This window comes from Ursus americanus, chromosome X (genome assembly GCF_024610735.1).
Source record: "Ursus americanus isolate L20-20 chromosome X, mUrsAme1.1.p, whole genome shotgun sequence".
In the NCBI taxonomy this organism is placed as follows: domain Eukaryota; kingdom Metazoa; phylum Chordata; class Mammalia; order Carnivora; family Ursidae; genus Ursus; species Ursus americanus.
Genome location: NC_142164.1, coordinates 55,510,757 through 55,532,932, shown reverse-complemented (window position 1 = coordinate 55,532,932; position 22,176 = coordinate 55,510,757). Strand labels below are relative to the sequence as shown.

The window sequence follows — 22,176 nt, the reverse complement described above, 5'->3', positions numbered from 1 at the left end:
CCTCTACAATAATATCAAGCATAATAGCATTCATATTATAGGAATGCCAGAGGGAGAAGAGAGAAAGAAGGGGACAGAAAACTTATTTGAAGAAATAATAGCTGAAACTTCCCTAATCTGGGGAAAGAAACAGATATCCAGGTCCAGAAATTACAGAGAGCCACAAACATAAAAACCTTTGGAGGTCCATATCAAGCTGTATAATAATTAAACTGTCAAAAACTAAAGATAGAATCTTAAAAGCACCAATAGAAAAGCATAGTTATATAAAAGGGAAACCCCATAAAACTATCACCTGATTCCTTAGCAGAAATTCTACAAGCTACAAGAAAGTGGCATGATATATTCAAAGGGCTGAAAGGAAAAAAAGAAGAACATAGCCAAGAATACTCTATCCAGCAGGGATAACATTCAGAATTGAAGGAGATATAAAGAGTGTCCCAGACAAAAAAAGTTAAAGGAGTTTATTACCCCAAAACTCATCTTACAAGAAATGTTGAAGAGACTTCTTTAGGTGGAAAAGAAAAGGCCATAACCAGAAGTAAGAAAATTATGAAAGGAGAAAATTTGAATGGTAAAAACATATAATAAACAAAGTAGATCAATCCCTTTTAAAGCTAGTATGAAGGTTAAAACACAAAAGTAGTAAAATTGGATATAGCTACAAAAATTAGTCAAAGGATATACAAAACAAAAAAAAGATATTAAATATGACATCACATATATAAAATGTGGAGGAGGGAGTAAAAATTGGACTGCTTTTAGAACGTGTTCAAACTTAAGCTACCATCAACTTAATATAGACTGCTATAAGATGCAATATATAAACTCCTAAGATGCTATATATAAGCCTCATGGTAACCACAAACCAAAATCTGATAATAGACACACACACACACACACACACACACACACACACACACACACAAGAGAAATCCAAGCATGACACTAAAAACAAAACAAAACAAAACAACAACAAAAAAGTCATCAAATCATGAGAAGAGAACAAGAATACAAAAAAAAAAACAGAGAACTACATAAACAACCAAGAAAACAATTAACAAAATGACAGTAAATACATAACTATCAATAAACATTTAAATGTTTAACTATTAGACCAAATGCTCCAATAAAAAAAAGATAGGTTGACTAAATGGATAAGAAAAACTTGATCTATCCATGTGCTGCCTATGAGACACTCATTTCAGAACTAAAACACAGACTAAAAGGGATGGGACAGGAGCACCTGGGTGGCTCAGTCGGTTAAGTATCTGCCTTCAACTCAGGTCATGATCCCAGGGTCCTGGGATTGAGTCCCACAGTGGGCTCCCTGCTCAATGAGGAGCCTGCTTCTCCCTCTCCCTCGCCTGCCACTCCCCCTGCTTCTTCTTTCTCTCTGTCAAGTAGATAAATAACATTTCTAAAAATAAATAAATAAACAAGATGGGACAGAAAATGATATGCCATTCAAATTGTGGATAAAAAGCTGGAGTAGCAATACTTATATCAGACAAAATAGACTTTAAAACAAAGACAGTAGCAAGACTCAACCAAAGGGCGCTACATAATGATAAAGAAATCAATCCAAAAAAAAAAAAGGATATAACAATTATAAATATCTATTCACCCAACACTGGAGTAAGTAAATATATAAAACATATTAACAGAAATAAAGGGAGAAATGGACAGTAATAGAATAATAGTAGGGGATTTTAACACTACACTTACATCAATGGATAGATAATCCAGAAAGAAAATCAACAAGGCAACAGTGACTTTGAATGACACATTAGACCACATGAACCTAGCAGATATATACAGAACACTCCATCCAAAACCGGAGAACACACATTCTTTCAAGTGCATATGGAGCATTCCACAGGACAGATCACATTTTAGGCCACAAAACAAGTCTCTGTAAGTTTAAGGAGAATGAAATCATATCAAGCATCTTTTCCAATCACAGCAGTATGAAACTAGAAATCAATTACAAGAAAAAATATGGAAACACAAACACATGGAGGCCAAACAACATGCTACTAAACAAGGAAAAAATTAAAGAAGAAATTTTAAAAAAATACATGGAGTCATATGAAAATGAAAACACAATGGTCCAAAATCTTTGGGAGCATCCAAAAGCAGTTCTAAGAAGGAAATTTATAGCAATAAAGCCCAACTTCAAGAAACAAGCAAAATAACAACCTAAACTTACACCTTAAGGAGTTAGAAAAAGAAGAACAAACAAAGCCCAAAGCTAACAGAAGGAGGGAAATAATAAATATCCAAGCAAAAATACATGAAATAGAGTCTAAAAAATAAAAAAAGATCAATGAAAGCAGGGGCTGGTTCTTTGACAAGATAAAATTGATAAGCATTTACCCAGACTCATTAAGAAAAAAGAGAAAGAACTCAAATAAATAAAAAAAGAAACAAAAGAGAAATTACAACTGATATCACAGAAACACAGAGGGTTATGAGTCTACCATGAAAAATTACATGCCAATAGATTGGACATAGATAGAAGAAATGGATAAATTCCTAGAAACATACAATCTTCTTAGACTGATTCAGGGAGAAATAGAAAATTTGAAAAGACTGATTCCTAGTAATACAATTGAATCCCAACAAACAAAATTCCAGGACCAGTTGGCTTCGCAGGTGACTTCTACAAAACATTTAAAGAAGAGTTACTACCAATCCTACTCTATCCCCAAAAAATAGAAAACAAAAAGAATTATTCCTAATTTATCCTATGAGGTCAACATTAAACTCTTATCAAAACCGAAGACACTACTAGAAAAGAAAATTACAGACCAATATCCTTGATGAGCACAGATGCAAAAATCCTCAACAAAATATTAGCAAATCAATTTCAAAAATACATTAAAAGGATCTTTCACCATATTCAAGTGGGGTTTATTCTAGGGATACAAATATAGTTCGATATATGCAGATCAATCAATGTGATATAGCACATTAACAAAATGAAAGATAAAGATCATATGATAATCTCAACAGATGTAGAAAGAGCATTTGACAAAATTCAGCATCCATTTATTATAACAATTCTTAATAAAGTGGGTATAGAAGAAACATAGTTCAAAATAATAAAGGCTGTATATGGCAATCCCACTGCTAACATCATACAAAACACTAAAAAGCTGGTATCTTTTTCTCTAAGTTGAGGGACAACACAAGGATGTCTGCTTTCACCAGTTTTATTCAACATAGTACTGGAAGTCTAGCCAAAGCAAACAAGAAAAAGTAATAAAAGGCATCTAGATTGGTAAGAAATTAGTAAAATTGTCACTATTTGTAGGTGGCAAGATAGAAAACCCTAAGGATGCCACCAAAAATTATTAGAACTAATAAATGAATTCAGCAAAGTTGCAAGGCACAAAATTCATATACAGAACTATGCTGCATCTATATACACTAACAACAAAATAGCAGAAAGTAAAATTAAGAAAACAATCCCATTTGCAATTGCTTCAAAAAGTTACGTAAAAAGACATTTTACCAAGGAGGTAAATGATCTGTACTCTGAAAACCGTACAGCACAGACAAAAGAAATTGAGCATGACACAAATAAATGGAAAAACATAGCATATTCATGGATTGGAAGAATTACTGTTGTTAAAATGTTCATATGATCCAAAATAATCTACAGATTAAATCCAATCCCCATTAATATACCAATAGTATTTTTCTCAGAACTAGTATGAAAAATCCTAAAATTTGTATGGAAACACAAGAGACCCTGAATAGCCAAAGTGATCTTGAGAGAGAACAAACCTGGAGGTATCACCGTCCCAGATTTCAAACTATATTACAAAACAATATATAGTGATCAAAACAGTATCGTACTGGCACAAAAATAGACACATAGATCAATGGAACAGAACTGAGAGCCCAGGAATAAACCCACATTTATATAGTCAATTAATCTATGACAAAGGAAGCAAGAGTGTATTTTAGGAAAAAACAGTCTCTTCAATAAATGGTTCTGGGAAACTGGACAGCTATATTCAAAAGAATGAAACTAGGCCACTTTCTTAAACATACACAATAATAAATTCAAAGTATATTAAATACCTAAATGTAATACCTGAAACCATAAAACTAAAAGAAAATATAGGTAGTAAACTCATGGACACTGACCTTAGCAATATTTTTCTGCATATGTCTCACCATGCAAGGGAAACAAAAGAAAAAAATAAACAAGACTACCTCAAACTAAAAAGCTTTTGCACAGTGAAGAAAACCACCAAGAAAATGAAAAGACAACAAAAGGTAAATACCATATAATTTCACTTACATGTAGAATCTACCAATAAAAAAAAGAACCAAAACAAATGAATTAACAAACAAAAATTAAAAAAATATAAGAAAATAATTGGTTGCCAGAGGGGATGGCATGTGGGGGAACAGGCAAAATAGGTGAAGGGGATTGATAGTTATAAACTTTAGCTTTGCAGATGATAGATCTGATAAGGAGTTAATATCCAAAATATATAAAGAACTTAAATAACTCAACACCAAGAAAACAAATAATCTGATTAAAATTGGGTGGAGAACCTGAGTACACATTTTTTTTTAAGAAGACATACAGTCAACCGACACATGAAAAAATGCTCGACATCATTAATTATCAGGGAAATGCAAATCAAAACCACAATGAGTATCATCTCACACTAGTCAGAATGGTTAGTATCAAAAAGACAAGAATAACAAGTGTTGGCAAGGATGTGGAGAAAAACGAACTCTCAAACTATATTAGTGGGAATGTAACTTGATGCAGCCACTGTGGAAAACAATGTGGAGATTTAAAAAAAAAAAAAAAACTAAAAATGGAAATATCATAAATCCAGTAATTCCAAGAAAACAAAAAACACTAATTCAAAAAGATATCTGCACCCCTATGTTTATTACAACATTATTTACAATAGCCAAGATATGGAAGCAACCTAAATGTCCATCAATAAATGAATAGATAAGGAAGATAGGGCATATATATGCAATGAAATATTACCCAGCCATAAAAAGATAATGAAATCTTGAAATAAGACAGAGAAAGATAAATACCATATGATTTCACCTACATGTAGAATGTATTAAAACAATGAAACAAATGAATTAACAAACAAACAACAACAAAATATAGGAAACTATTTGGTTGCCAGAGGGGAGAGCTTGGTGGAGACGGGGGCAGGCAAAATAGATGAAGTGGATTAAGAGTTACAAACTTTCACTTTTAAAATAAATAAGCTACAGTGTGGAGCAAAGATGGCAGCATAGTAGGAGGAAACTAGGCTTGTCTCTTCCATGGAACACAACTGGATAACTCTCAAATAATTTAAATACCCCAGAAATCAACACAAAGACTGACAGAACAAACTCCACAACTAAAAGGAGAAAAGAAGCCACATCAAAGAAGGTAGGAAGTGCAGAGACTTGGTTTGGGGGAGAAACAGATCACAGGTACTGCAGAGAGGACAGAACCACAGTCGTGGAGAAAGGCAAGAGTGAGAGGAGCACACAGGGGAACACATAAGAACACCTCCCCAAAGCCATTGGCTGGAAAAATAAGAAGGCCTGATTTTCATGAGTTCTTGCAACAAGCGGGGCTAAAAGAATGGAATTTTAAAGGTTGGCAGGCTTGGCAGGAATAACCCTGAGTGCACTGCCCTACTCCTGGAGAGAAAACAGGCAAACAACCCAGGGGCAGATGGCTTGGAAACGGGGATCTGAAGAATGCCTTGGGCCCACAGGGGGGATATTATTATTCCCTCTTCTTGGAGCTCATCCTTGAGAAGTAATATACACAGAGATTCCTCTCTGGGACAAAGGAGCAGGCTGGTGCAATTTTCCTCCCCTGTCCCTCAGCATAAACACAGAGCCACCTGCAGAAAGCAGCTCAGCCCTGACACTGACTGCCAAACCTGCTTACACCAAGTTCCAACCTCTGAGCTCTGGCACCACTGCCCTTCTCATCCTTCTTTGTCAAGTTTGCCTCAGTCCCAGTGTGGTGGGTCTCTTCCCCAGAAAACCAGCACAAAACCCTGTCTACACCACATCTCCTAACCAGAGAGTTCTGTAGGGTTTCTGTTCTAATGGAAGTAGAATCAGATCTCATTTAACAAGCAGAGCAGAGCACACCTAGTTAAAACTTGCCACATTCTGGCCAAGGAACAAACACATCCCACTGCAGGAAAGGAGAGCCTCTACAGACGACTGGTCTGAAGGAGAGAGAAGCCAAAGCACCCCAGCAGAGTGCACAAAAGACACACCAGAGATACTCCCTGCAGAGCCAGGGCCCAAACAATGTATGGACTCTTCTTCATAAAGCCATTACACTCAGGAACAGGAAACAAAACAGGCTTTTCTAACACAGAGAAGAAGACAGAGACTTAGACAAAAATGCAGAGACAGAGAAATTCATCCCAAATGAAAGAACAAGACATGGTCATAGTCAGAGATCTAAGCAAAACAGATATAAGTAAAATGCCTGATGGAGAATTTAAAGCACCCATCATAAGGATACTTGGTAGGCTCAAGAAAAGAAATGAAAAGTTCAGGGAGGACCTTACTGCAGAGATAAAAAAAAAGGTTAAAAACAATCAGTTAGAAATAAAAATGTAATAACTGAGATGAAAATAGACTTGGTAGAATGAACACAAAGATGGAAGAAGCAAAGAAACGAAGTAGTGATACATAAGATAAATTAATGGGAAATAATGAAGCTGGGCAAAAGAGAGAAAAAAAGAATTATGGAACATGATAATAGACTTAGGGAACTCAGTGTCTCCATCAAATGTAATAACACTCATATTATAGGAGTTCCAGAAGAAGAAAGAGAAAAGGGGGCAGTGAATTTATTTGAGGAAATAATAGCTGAAAACTTCCCTAATCTGGAGAAGGAAACAGACATCCAAATCCAGGAGGCACAAAGAACACTCATCAAAATCAACAAAAGCAAGCCAATACCAAGACATATTGTAATTAAATTTGCAAAATATAACAGTAAAGGAAAAATCTTAATAGCAGCAAGACAAAAGAAACCCCTAACTTACAAAGGAAGACCCAGAAGGCTAGCTACACATCTGTCAACAGAAAAGGAGCAAGCCAGAAAGGGGGTAGCATGATACACTCAAAGTGCTTAATGGGAAAAATGTGCAGCCAAGAATATCAAGCAAGGTTATCATTCAGAATAGGAGAGATAACACATTTCCTAGACAAACAAAAAAACAAAGGAGTTCATGACCACTAAACCAACCCTGCAAGGAATGTTAAAAGGGACTCTCTGAGTGGAAAGGAAAGACCAAAAGCAACAAAGACAAGACAGGATCAGAGAAAATCTCCAGAATCAATGAAAAAAGAAGTAATAAAATGGCACTAAATACATATGTATCGATAATTACTCTTGGGATGCCTGGATGGCTCAGTTGGTTAAGCATCTGCTTTTGGCTCAGGTCATGATCCCAGGGTCCTGGGATCAAGTCTTGCATTGGGCTCCTTGCTTAGTGGAGAGCCTGCTTCTCCCTCTGCCTGCTGCTACCCCTGCTTGTGCGTGCTCACGCGCTCTCTCTCTCTGACAAATAAATAAATAAATAAATAAATAAATAAATAAATAAATAAAATATTTAAAAATAATTAATAATAAAAATAATAAAAGTAATAATAATAGTAGTAATTACTCAAATGCAAAGGGACGAAATGCTTCAATCAAAAGACACAGGGAGTCAGAATGGATTTAAAAAAAAAAAAAAAGACCAACACCCATTTATAAGCTGTCTGCAAGAGACTCATTTTAGACCTAAAGACACCTGCAGATTGGAAGTGGGGGAAGGAGAAATGCTTATCATGCAAATGGAAGTCAAAAGAAAGCCAGAATAGCAATACTTGTATCAGAGAAATCAGATTTTAAACCAAAGACCACAACAAGAGATGAAGAAGGGCATTATATCATAATAAAGGGGACTATCTAACAAGAAGATCTAACAATTGTAAATATTTATTCCCTAGCATGGGAGCAGCCAATATATAAAACAATTAATAACAAACATAAAGGAACTCATTGATAATAATACAATAATAGTAGGGGACTTTAACATCCCACTTACATCAATGCACAGATCATTTTGGCAGAAAATCAACAAGGGAACAATGGCTTTGAATGACACACTGGACCCGACGGACTTAGATATATTCAGAACATTCCACCTACAGCAGCATAATACACATTCTTTTAAAGTGCACATGAGATGAGTCAAGCAGAGAAAGACAGTTATCATATGGTTTCACTCATTTACAGAACATAAGAAATAGCAGAGAAGGGAGAAGGAAGGGAAGAATGAAGGGGGGGTAAACTGAAGGGGGAATGAACCATGACAGACTATGGACTGTGGGAAACAAACTGAGGGCTTCAGAGGGGAGGAGGAGGGGGGACTGGGATAGGCCAGTGATGGGTATTAAGGAAGGCACGTATTGCATGGTACACTGGGTGTTATGTGCAAGTAATGAATCATGGAACACTACTTCAAAAACTAAGGATGTACTCTATGGTGATTAACATAATATAATAAAAAAAATTTTTTTTAAAAATGCACATAGGACATGCTCTAGAATAGTTCACAAATTAAGGCACAAATTAGGTCTCCACAAGTACAAAAAGGTTGAGATCATACCATGCATATTTTCTGACCACAGTGCTATGAAACTTGAAGGCAACTAAAAGAAAAATAATGGAAAGACCACAAATACATGGAGATTGAACAACATGCTACTCAACAGTGAATGGGTCAACCAGGAAATCAAAGAAAAAATAAAAAATAATACATGGAAACAAATCAAAATGAAATATAATGCTCCAAAACTTTTGGTATGCAGCATAAGTGGTCATAAGTGGGAAGTATACAGCAAGACAAAACTACCTCAAGAAGCAAGAAATATCTCAAAAAACAACCTAACCCTTACACCTAAAGGAGTTAGAAAAAGAACAACAAATGAATCTGAAAGCCAGCAGAAGGGAAATAGTAAAGACTACAGCAGAAATAAATGATATAGAAACTACAAAACAACAACAACACACACACAATAGAACAGATCAATAAAACCAGGAGCTGGTTCTTGGAAAAAAATGATAAACCCTTAGACAGACTTATGAAAAAGAAAAGACAAAGGACCCAAATAAATAAAATCACAAATGAGAAAGGAGAGAAAACAACCAAAACCACAGAAACATAAGCAATTATAAGAGAATATTATGAAAAACTATATGCCGACATATTATACAACCTGGAAGAAAAAGATAAATTCCTGGAAACATACAAACTACCAAAACTGAAACAGAAAGAAATAGCAAACTTGAACAGACCAATAAGCAGCAAAGAAATTGAATCAGTAATCAAAAATCTACCAACAAACAGAAGTCCTGTACCAGATGGCTTCACAGGTAAATTCTACAAAACATTTAAAGAAGAGTTAATACCTATTCTTCTCAATTATTCCAAAGAATAGAAATGGAAGAAACCTTCCAAACTCAATCTATGAGGCCAGGATTAGCCTGATTCCAAAACCAGATAAAGACTACACTAAAAATGAGAACAACAGGCCAATATCCTTGATGAACATGCAAAAATTCTCGATAAAATACTAGCAAACTGAATTCAACACTATGCTGAATGAATCATTCACCATGATCAAGTGGGATTTATTCCTGGACTGCAAGGGTGGTTCAATATTCACAAACCAATCAATGTGATATACCACATTGAGAAAAGAAAGGAAAAGAACCATATGATCATTTCAATAGAGGCAGAAAAAGCATTTGGCAAAGTATAACATGGGTTCATGATTAAAACCCTCCACAAAGTAGGGTTAGAGGGACTTAACTCAACATAATAAAGGCCATATATGAAAAACCCACAGCTAATATAACCCTCAATGGAGCAAAACTAAAAGGTTTTCTCTAAGGTCAGGAAAAAGACACAATGTCCACTCTCACCACTGTTACTGAACATCATGCCATAAAATAGAATGAAATCTTGCCATTTGCAACAACATGGATGGAGCTACAGAGTATTATGCTAAGTGAAATAAGTCACTGAGTAAAGACAAATAGCATACAATTTCAAAATTTAAAGAATTTAAAAATCAGAACAAAGGATCACAGGGGAAAAAAAGAGAGGCAAACCAAGAAACAGACTCTTAACTATGGAGAACAAACTGATGGTTACCAGAGGGGAGGTGGGTGGGGAGAATGGGTGAAATAAGTGATGGTGTTTAAGGAGGGCACTTGATGTGATGAGCATAGGGTGTTGTATGTAAATGTTGAATCACTAAATTCTACACCTGAAACTAATATTACACTGTATGTTAACTAACTGAAATTTAAATTAGAACTTAAAAAAATAAAACAAATAAGACACAGAGATGAAAAGTACAGATTAGGGAATACAGCCAATAATATTGTAAGAATTTTAGTGACAGATGGTGACTCTACTTATTATGGTGAGCATTTCTTATTGCATGTAATTGTCAAATCACCATGTGGTACACACGAAATAAATATAATATACAATGTCAAGTATACTTGAATAAAAGTTTAAGTTTTGATTAAAATATCTTTAAAAACAGAGCATTAGTAAGTAGATATGCTAGACTTCATTTTGTTTTATCAATTATTTTATAGCTTTTAAAGATACTTGTTTTATTATAAAATCCTAATGTTAAATTAATAAAATACCTTTAAACTACAAGTACCTGATCATGCACTCAGATACCAAAACTCATATTAAAACAAAATAAAGAAGATTAATTTCAAATAGATGAGTTGGACAACAGAGGCATAAACAGAGTCTCATTCGGATAATTGATTTCCTTCTTCCTTAACTCTGCTTTGATACAATCCCACAAACCCTCATTCTGAATATATGACTTCTAATGACCAGTGATACATAGCATCTCCTGATGAGTTAAGTTTGACCACACATAAATATTTGTTCCATACATTTTTGTTGACTGAATTAAGGTTTTTCTTCTTACATTTCTAGCCCCAAGCAAATTATGCACGTAAATCACTTCTATCTTCCACCAGTTAATAAAAGTGTTTGCACTGCCTCAAGCATTGACCACTAACATCTTGCAATTCACATTCTACTTTAACACCTTTAAATTGTAGGTTGCATTTTCAGTTACTTTTTAGAGGAGCTCTATAAAATTTCCAATAGCCACACTTTGGAAAAGTAATTATTAACACATTATTCATTATAATATAATAAAAATATTATTTTAAAAAATTATTCATTATATCTAAATAATCTCTATATCCCTTATTTTACTGTACTGTACATTTATTCTTATTAGTTCTTTCTTAACCTTTTTTTTTTATCATCCACATAACTCCATCCTACCCTGTTTCACATCTTCTCTAACCCACTCCCAGCAAGAATTTTGATTGGTATTTAAAATTTGTTTTAAAAAGGTTAAAGCCATATTTATTTACTTAGACCAGATATTTTCTTAGTGTTTTGTGAATCAGATTTAAGTAGTATATATTAAGATTTAAGGGCGGTTTCACCTAGAAGTGAAGAGATAGACTATTAAATTGTCTTGTATCTTCCATTCTCAATTTTACTGCAAAAACTTAGTGGGAGAGAAATCAGAGAGGGAGACAAACCATGAGAGACTACGGACCCCGGGAAACAAACTGAGGGTTTCAGAGAGGAGGTGAGTGGGGGGGAATGGGGTAACAGGGTGATGGGTATTAAGGAGGGCACATGTTGTGATGAGCACTGGGTGTTATATGTAAGTAATGAATCATTGAACACTACATCAAAAACTAATGATGTACTATACAGTGGCTAACTGAACATAATCAAAAATACCACACACACACACACACACACACAACAACAACAACAACAACAACAACAACAACAAAAACCTTAGTGGAAAAATTAAACATCCTCCTCTTTTGGGATCAAAGACTCCTCAACGCACACCATCTAGTGGCAAGTAAGTAGGTAACAGTATGTAAGTATACTCACATATACAGTATATTTCACCAAATAGGGGAATCATAAATTTATCTCCACAATACTTTGAATAGACTAAGAAGCTGCTTAATAACTTAATAACTTAAAAGCCTTATGGAGCACAACCCAAATCTGAGAGCCATAGGTAAATCCCCTTCTTTCTTTTTCCCTTGAAAAAGCAAAATCTTTCCTAGCCTGCAAAAATCTATCTTTGGATGTCAGTTTGAGGAACTCTATATTAAGGGACTCAGTTTACTCCATCAAATGCCTTTTAACTGTGATTTATGACTATAAAATAGAAGTTTTGTGTTTATACCTGGTAGAAAGGCTTTGTGTGTGAGTGAATGCACGCATATTGTGGATTTTTCTTTCAAGCTCATCATTTTCTTTTTAAGATCATTTATTCCAAGATCAAATAAAACCCTCAAATTTAAAAATAGCAATAGCCATAAAAGTTGCAGACCTCTGAAAACATGTCCTTGCACCCCTAGGGGTCTGCAGACCTCAGTTTCAGAGACACTGCCCTAGGTTAAGCCTGTGACATTAAGTTAGAAAACATACGTTACTGTTAAATTATAGACATATATATGTATTTGAAGTATGGGATTAACATTGATCCCTAATGTTTTTGTTGGCACTGCATTTCTCCTGCCTAAGCCTTTTTTTTCATGTAGATATGAGACATTAAGGCAGAGATTGTTACATAACTAATATGTTTCTAAGTATTTATTACAATCACATTCCTTGTTGTTAATCAGACCAGACCTGAACACATGGAATATACTATCTAGTGTTTGATCATGACCATATTCAGCAGTTGTTATTTTGCTGCTAATTAATCCAGAAAACTTGATAACCATTTGCAAAAATATTCTCAAGGCTTCTTATAGACTACAGCTTCATCTGCGAATCATGAGAACACATATTGCTCCAAAGTATTTTGCAGTAATGAGAAATCAGGGCAAAACTTTTCAAAATAACCATTTTCTCTTCAAGTCACAAGTCTCAAAATTTTCCAATATATGAATGTCTTGTTTCAGATATTTTGACAATTTACTCATTTATTTAAATTTGTTTCTTAAGCATATATTGCATGCATAGCATCATAAATATACTATGTCCTGAGCATTAAGTCTTTTTTTAAAGATTTTATTTATTTATTTGAGAGAGAGCTCATGACAATAGGTAGGGAGGGGCAGAGGGAGAGGGAAAAAACCCCAAGCAGACTCCAAGCAGAGCATGGAGCCCAACATGGGGCTCAGTCTCACGACCTATAAGATTATGACCCCAGCTGAAATCAAGAGTTGAATACCTAACCAACTGAGACATCCAGGCACCCCCTGAACATAAGTCTTAAACCAATTTCAAATGGGTTGAAAGAGTCAAAAGAATAAAGGTGTTTCTCAACAATGTCTTTAATACTTCTCTTTAAAATTGAATGGCAGTGGCACCTGGCTGGCTCAGTTGGAGGAGTGTGCAACTCTCAATCTTAAGGGTCATGAGTTTGAGCCCCACGTGGGGTGTAAAGATTACTTAAATAAATAAAACTTTAAAAAACGTTTAAAAATAAAATTGAAGGATAGAAAGTGGGCAATGAATAGCAGAGTTGGTAGTAATTAATATACTGATCCTGAAGAAAAGTTTAACACAATTTTGATGGCTTTCCCTGCACTTAATATTTTTATTAATGTATGGATATAATAACTTCCTAAAATTTAAGTAATAAAGCATGGATTTTTAAGCTAGAAATGTTCTTAGATATTATTAATTCTATGCCCTCTTTTCACAGTTGAATAAATGGAGGGCCAGAGGTGTAAAATCATCTCTTTCAGAGCTTGCTTTATGAAAATCATCTAACATATATCATAAGTTCTTTAATGTCTAATTCACTTTGTCCAACATCTAGCACATTATAGAATACAAACTTACTAAATAAGTGCTTTTGAGGATGATGATACTTAGATATCAACTGAAGGACAATCCTGACTTTTCTAGGGCTGCTGTAACAAGGTACCAAAAACTGGATGGCTTAACCAGAAATGTATTATCTAACAAAAGGTTAGAGGTCTGAAATTAAAGTATTGGGAGGGTTGGTTCTCTCTGAGGGTTGTGAATGAAGGCTCTAAGCATCTCTTCTTGCTTATAAGTGGACATCTTCACGTTCACATGGCATTCTCCCTGTATGCATGACAGTATCCAAATTTCCCCCTTTTATACAGACACCAGTTATATTGGAATAAGGGCCTACTTTACTCAAATATGACCTCATATTAATTTAACTAATTACATCTGCAATGATCCTATTTCATTATAAGGTCGTATTCTGAGATACTGGGGGTTAGAACTTCAACACATGGATTGTTGGGGGGCAGGCACAGTTCAACCTATGACACTAGTTGCTTTATCCCATAACAAGATTAGAAGCTGACTTTCTTTATCAACCAAAAAGGCCATCAATTCCTGTGCTCCCACACACACCCAGAGATATCTACATCTAATTCCTGAAACCTGAAAATATGTTAGGTTCCATAGCAAAAGTAAATTAAGGTTGCAGAGGAATTAAGGTTCCTAATCAGCTGACATTAAAATAGAGAGATTGTTTTACATTATCTGAGTGGGCACAATGTAATCACAAGGATCCTTAAATGTGGAAGATGGAGGCAGAAGAGTGTCAGAGTGATGAAATATGAGAAAGATTTGATTGGCCATTGTTAGCTTTAAAGATGGACAGGGCTGCAAGCCAAGGAATGTGGGTAATCTCTAGAAGCAAAAAAAGGTAAGGAAATAAATTCTTTCCCAGAGGCTTTAGGGAAAAAATTCCTGTTGACATCTTGGTTTTAACCCAATGATATCTATTTCAGACTTCAAACCACCAGAACAGTAAGATAATACACATGTTGTTTTACTTATTTTTTAAAGATATATTTCTTTAAGAGAGAGAGCATGAGTGGGAGGGGCAGAGGAAGAGAGAGAGAAAATCTCAAGCAGACTCCATGATGAGCATGGGGCCCAATGTAGGGCTCGATCCCAGGACCCTCAGATCACAACCTAAACTAAAACCAAGAGTCAGACGCTTAACCAAATGTGCCTCCCAGGCACCCCGATACATGTATTGTTTTAAGTCACTATGTTTGTGGTGATTTGTTACAGTAGGAAATAGAAAACTAAGTACAGTTCCTCTTGAAGATATTACTGACAGTGACCCCAATACACCCATACTCTTTTGTAATACTCTGTTGATGATTAGGAAAAATATCATTTCAATGTCAAGGTCATTACTTTCACCAAAATAATTGGATTCACTCAGACTCAACAATTTTACCCATCACATAGGTGTGGCTATTCTTTCAATGAGTTGGACTCCAAAATGGAACAAAGCTGATGTATATTAGATAATACTTTGATTACATATTGCTTTACACATGTGAAAACTGTCAAAAAGAAATTAAGGGATTTTTCTGATTAGCAGCTCTTAAAAGTCTAAGTTGTACAGGAAGTCATATTTCACTTTACATCAGTGCTTCTCAGAGTTTAATGTGCATACGAATCACCTAGAGATCTTATAAAAATACAGAATTTGATTCTGTAGGTCTTGGTTGAGGCCAGAGATTCTGTAATTTCTAAGAAGTTCCCAGGTAATGCTCATGCTGGTACTCCATGGAACACACTTGAGGAGAGTTAGATACAGATGCATTAAACCCTACCAGAAAAGTAAATTGGCTACACATCACAATCAATACTGAGTTAAAAAAAAAAGAGTATCTCTTTACATTAAGCACTCACAATTGGGAAAGAAAAAAAAAACAACTCAAACTGATCTTTAGCATCTTTTAAGCATTCATTGGTAACAAAAGTGAGCCCAGAGGTTCTAAATAAAATGTCTTATTATTTTAATGTTACATACATATTCAAAATTAACTTCATGTTGTTCAGGATAGTGGGGATAGGGGTGTCTGGGTGTCTCAGTCCGTTAGGCGTCTGCTCTCAGCTCAGGTCATGATCACAGGGTCCTGGGAGAGAGCCCTATGTCAGGCTCCCTGCTCAGCTGGAAGTCTGCCTCTCCCTCTCCTTCTGCCTCTTCCCCTGCTTATGCTCTCTCTATCACTCTTGCTCTCTCTCTCAAATAAATAAGTAAATAAATAAATAAATAAATAAAATCTTTAAAAAAAGGGATAGTGGTTATAAGTCAAGGCTGAGCATTGTATTACCTAATGTAACAATGTCCACTAATGTAGAATATATTTTTTCTTCCATATTTCATAATGCCTCAGGTCTCTATTAAAGAGATTTTAACACAACTGACAGGTCTATGAAAGGGTAAAGATATTTGGAGGATGGCTCTCAGATAATTACTTTCCTAAATGGCATAACCACTTCATCCATAAAACACACAATACATAGATGAAGCCAACCAAGTAAAACAGTATGTATATATAAAGAAGTATACTAAAACTATATATTTGTGTAGTAAAACAAAACCCAAAAAATAAGTGCTTTTGCCACTGTTTGTTACGACAACGGGAAAGAACAGTTTATGGGTCTATCTGCCTTCTGCCTCTGAAGCCATTGGAGGTTAACACAATGATCCCTTTCTCCTAAATCTTGGCCTTTCTATTAAAAATTTTTATCTCCACTGATAGAAAAAGGAAAATTTCAAAGGTAGTAAAGACTGAGAAAGAGAAGTTAGAGGGAAATTACATACACACACACACATACAAACAACTTTTAAAAACAATAAATAAAGATGGGCTTCACTCTAGTTCTCCAGTCTATAACCTAATAAAGAGTGCAGCATCTAGAATGACACCTGCTTTAAAGCCCTGGCTCTCCCACTTACTACTTGCATGACCTTGGGCAAGCATCATACACAACCTCTTGTCTACATGAGAAAAGTGCCTACCTGGGGCATGTTTGCATTTAAGAATCTTAAAATAAATTGCCAACAACTCCAAGGGAAGCGAGGCTAAGAAAATGTTTTCTTAAAATTTTGCCACTCTGACAACACTTTTTTGAGGATAGCTAACACACAATGTTACAATAGTTTCAGGTGTACAACTTAGCGATATGAAGTTTATATTCTATGTTCACCACAAGTATAGCTACCAACTGCCCCATTACACTGTTATTACAGTATCATTAACTGTAGTCCTTAGGCTCTACATTTTATTCCTGTGACTTACTCATTCCCAAACTGGAGGCCCATATATCCCTCCCCCTTTTACCCATTTTGTTCAAACCGCCATCTCCCTCCATTTTAAAGATTCTAAGGATCAACCCAATTAGAACATAACTCTAGTTGTAAAACAATAGGAGACCAAGATGGTGGGACAGCTGCTGTTGTAGATTTCTTCGTAGATGACAATGCAAAGTATAGCATTTAATTGACACAGTATAATCTCATTTATTCAGTTACCATGTACCTAGATCTATAGTTAATCCAGGAAATTTTGCTACTAGTTGGTGATGGATGACTCCATTTGCACGTACAGGTTTCAGTTTATTGTCTTGAAATTTTACACAGACTAGAAAGGTCTCAGGGTGTTAGTGTCTGAATATACTAACAACTCCAGCTCCCTTCTTATGCAGAATATATCTCTCTAGAATTTTCACTGCTTACTTCCAAACCAGTATGCCTAGATATAATATATTTCATACAAGTATATTAAGACACCACCAATTTCACATTTAGCTGACTCCACTGTAAAATCAAAATCAACGATTCAAGTATTTTTACTCTGTTTGGGGTTATAATACACAAAATATGTAATTCCTTCTGGAAGTACAATACAATTTTAAAAGCAAGTATACACCATTGGTCAGGCTTAGAAATTGTAGAAGTAGTATGCTATTCATGGAAAACGTTAAGATATAAAACACATACACACATACACACACAAACACGCACATGCATGTGCACACACACACACACTGGGCTGGGACTCCACAGATTTAGATTTTTGTTAAAGCTCTGCCTAAGGAGTGCCTGGGTGGTTCAGTCAGTTGGGCGTCTGCTTTTAGGTCAGGTCACGATCCTAGGGTCGTGGGTTCAAGCCTCGTGTTGGGCTCCCTGCTCATCGGGGAGCCTGCTTCTCCCTCTCCTCCCCACTCATGCTCTTTCTTGCTATCTCTGTCTCTCTCACTCAAATAAATAAATAAATAAAATCTTTGGAAAAAATAGCTCTGCCTAAGATTCACTGCATACTACCCTGGTCAAGTATAGTTTGTTGATCAAGAGTCAAAACAGACCTATGTTTGAATCCTGACTGTGACATTTTGTCGTTGCGTGGCCCCAAGAAGTCAACTACTTTAAGCTACTGTTCTCTCATTTTTAAAATGAGAAATAATACTAGAAACTATCTCATAGGGATGTGGTGAGGTTTAAATGTGAAAACATATATAAAGTTGTTAGCATAATGCCTGGCATTAAGTGCTTAATAAATATTAGCTTTTATTAATTCTGCTGAGTTATTTCACTTCTCTAGACTTCAGCTTCCTCATATTGTAAAATGGGGGGGGGGCTGGCTTGTCATTATAAAATCCCCTCCAGCTCAAACGAAAACTTAAATGAGAAAGTCAAATGCCATCCTCTCATTCAGACTGGAGTTGTCAAATAAACCTTAAAACATGAATACCACACTCTTATTTTTCTTAATATTTTATTTTAAGCTTTCTAAAATGGGCAGCATATCCCTAATCATTACATTCTATCTAGAGTGCCCTACCTTTGAACAGTTTAGTCTATTGGTCTACATGTAAATGTCTAGGTAAGTCTCATTAATTACTATGAATAGCTACAAGGTAAAACACTTTTGGGAATTTGCATAATCTAGGTAACAAGATAAAAAAGTCAAGGATAAAGGATTTTCCCTTATAATAACATTCATAGTTCACTCATAATGATTTATGACAATGATTTTTAAATTTAAAGGTTATAATGCCCTTCTAGAATGTTTTTTATCCATGTTCTTAAACCACAAACTTTTATCTGATATTGGTTGGGATGGTGCCTCAAAGTGAGGCAGCAGCCAAAGTGAAATCTTTAGAAAGCCTCTATATTAAACTGTAATCACACTTTCCATCAGATAAAACTGAGCTCCATGAAACAATGCAGTCTGAAGCCCTAGGGGTAGGAAAGTGACAACTGATATGTTATACAACAGCAATTATGGCAGCCATCACAATGATTAGCTCTGATTCAACAGACTTATACAAATGAAAACTTTCAGTGATAGTCAATTTAAAGCAGTAACTGCAAGATACATTGCAATAAAAAGAGTAAACAATTAGTAGGTTTTAACAAAACCTACATGATATAATGTCATCAAAGAGAAATACAGAAAATGGAAAATGTCTTGATATTTTTTAAACTGAGAAAATTACAGAACCACTTCTGGGATAATGTCCCCTTGGTCTCTTTTATGAAGACAGTATATATTTGGAGGCCACCCGCTCTATAGATATGCCCATATTGCCTTTTCTCTGACTTATATTCAAGTTTATTTAGTCACTGAAGGGTCCCTTACTTGACGAATGATGAATAAATTTTCACATATACACGGTTCTCTCTATATAACAATCTTACTTTGTTATCCAAGAAATTGGGATGCAAAGACCATATACAGTTATAGATGCTTCAAAGAATCATCCGGGTGCTGTAGGCAGAGGATAAAGAATTAGATGGCATGGTCCCAACACTTACGAAGGGGTTTAAAATCCAGCTGAGAAATTCAGTCTAACACGTACACACACGCAAATAAGAAGACAATATAAAACAGGCTATAAGAAAGAGATAAATATAAGAACTGATGTAGGAGTTCTAGAAGAAGTGAGCTTAATAATGGTTGGGTTACACATCGAAGGCACTCAACCGAGAGGTATAACTTGAGTCTCCAAACTGGGTAAAATCTGAATAGGCAAAACAACTTGACCAAAAATCTGTCAGAATTTTGAGACCCATTAAAAACAAAAGTTTAATGAGGAAAAAAAATCTGAATAGGCAGAAGTGAGGGCATCCTGTGTGAAGGGTGTGGTAGTGGTGCAAGGAGCAAAGTTCTGGAGGTAGATTGTTCAGGGGACATTAATGAGAATTGTGCACTGAAAAATCAAGTAAAATAAGGGTCCCCTGGTACAATGAAGCCAGATTAGGAAGTTTTTGCACTCTGACTAGAATTGGTCTTGGAAGAATAAAAAATAAATTCCAAGAATATTTTAGTGAAGAAAATGACTTGCTAAAAGGAGTGTTTACTGACCTTTAGTCCGGCAGGATAAATTAAGGATTTGCGGCACAAGTGAAAGCTGACTAGGACGTTCCTGAAGTGACTGGATGGGTGCTGATGAGAGCTTGGGTTGTAGAATAAAGGAAGAATTATAGTAGTGGGCTTTCAAAGGAAAATTCACCAGGACTTGATAACCACTTTACTATAAGAAATGGAAGGAACAAAATCAGATTTCTCTGTTAAATAGTCGGGAGTTAATAACAACTTTTACACCGAAGACAAACAGGCAGGTTCTTCCTCACAATTGCTGAGTAATATTGCCCCTCCCAAAGAAGGAGAGTTTGAAAGGGTCTCCCAAACAGGTATTGACTTTGCTGGTTTTAGCAGAAACACAGAGGAAAAAAGGAAGAAAGAAAGCCTTAGCACCAAACCAGAAAGGGAGACCAAGGCTTTATAAGAAATCTTTCCAAGAAATAAAGAAAAAAAAAAAGACAAGAAAGTTTAATTTCTTACTCTGAGTCTCCACAATGGGTCTCACTCTGAGTCTCTCCAAAGAGTTTAAGTTTCAAAATCACTGAGTGGCACCTCAAATCAGAGTTCATTGAAGATTAAAAGTTGGATTCACTTGAATAATTAATTAGTGTTGTTGTTGTTTTTAAATGGTTTCTCATCTCAGGAATTTCTATTCCACAAATTCCTCTCCAAGTTTTTTCAATTATTATAAACCTGACATCTGTAGATTAAGAACTTGCTTTCTTAAATTCATCAGGCCCGTTTGGGTTCTGGGTATGCCCAGTAAGCCAGATTCAAAATAAGTGGCAGATCCCTCTCCATCAACAGGCGCTTGAAATAACACACAGCCAACTCCCCAGCCCTTTCCATAGTCGACCCAGACACAGCTCAGCCCCACCTCCTCCGGCGAATGGAAAAGGCGCCTGCGCAAACTCCACGTCTATTCTTCTCGCCATGAACTCCCCCTCCCCCCAAGTTCTTAGTGCGCAAGCGCAGCACTCAGCGCGTTTGAGTAGGGCTGTGAGAGATCTGCTGTCCAGTGAAATCTAGAAGTGGTAGGATTCACCCCCCTCCCCGCACGCTTCCTTTCTTCGGAGGCAGAGGTGCCACTTCCTCCTACTCTGAAGCCAGAAGTGTATCCCAAACGTCGCCCTCTCTCGGAGCAAGGTCCTATGCTTTCTGGCAATGCCCACTGTATCCCTATCCTCAGCTGTTTTTTAAGCTTATGCTGCCGCCAGCCTTGGCTCGGATAGTAGAGGCAATTGACTCCCCAAAAGCCGCAGCGGTTTGTTGGCAGCCTCTTTAGGCCTCTAAACCTATAAGCCCCCCCACTGGGCAGAGCATTAGCTCCGCGTCTTGCTCATCCTCCTTCGCCCTTCACACCCGCCCAGGCTGGGTTCTTACCTCGGGGCGTGGTGCGGTCACAGGAAGGATCGGAGGATCCCAAATCAGGCCAGTGCGGGGGCAAGCAGATTCAGCAAGATTTTTTCCTGGATCTCACTGTCTCCTCAGACAATGAAATCAGCGTGTCCGATCATCAATTCTCATCATGATTGTGACGTCACAAAAGACAGCGACCAATGGGAGCCTGAGATCAGCTCCGGACAGTCCCTGGCCTCAGCCCAGAACCCAAGAGTGGGGAGGGGGGAGGAAAGATAGCTGCCTGCAGTGGGGCTGCCTCTTCCCCGCACGTATCAGGTGGGTCCAAGGACAGGCCTCTCTGTACCTCTCCCTTCCTGAATAGCTGTGGACACCCAGCATCTCTGTGACTATAGTAGTTACATGAGCAGGTGCTGCCTGGTCTTCCAACTTGAGATTCGCATTCAGCAGAATTGTTGCATGTCAAAATCAAGTGATCATATACAGAAATAGTCTTTTGTGGTCAGTGTTCAATTGACATGTATATACTC

At 36.3% G+C, this 22,176-nt stretch overlaps 1 protein-coding gene across 1 annotated transcript in view; it reads right to left on the bottom strand.

Annotated features, from left to right (window-relative positions):
- Positions 1-21,781, bottom strand: part of HDX (highly divergent homeobox) — a 192,691-nt gene extending 170,910 nt beyond the window's left edge. Inside the window, exon 1 of the mRNA XM_045800031.2 lies at positions 21,671-21,781. The gene's annotated coding sequence lies outside the window, so the exon portion shown is untranslated. The remainder of the gene's footprint in view (positions 1-21,670) is intronic.
- Positions 21,782-22,176: the final 395 nt, after the last annotated feature.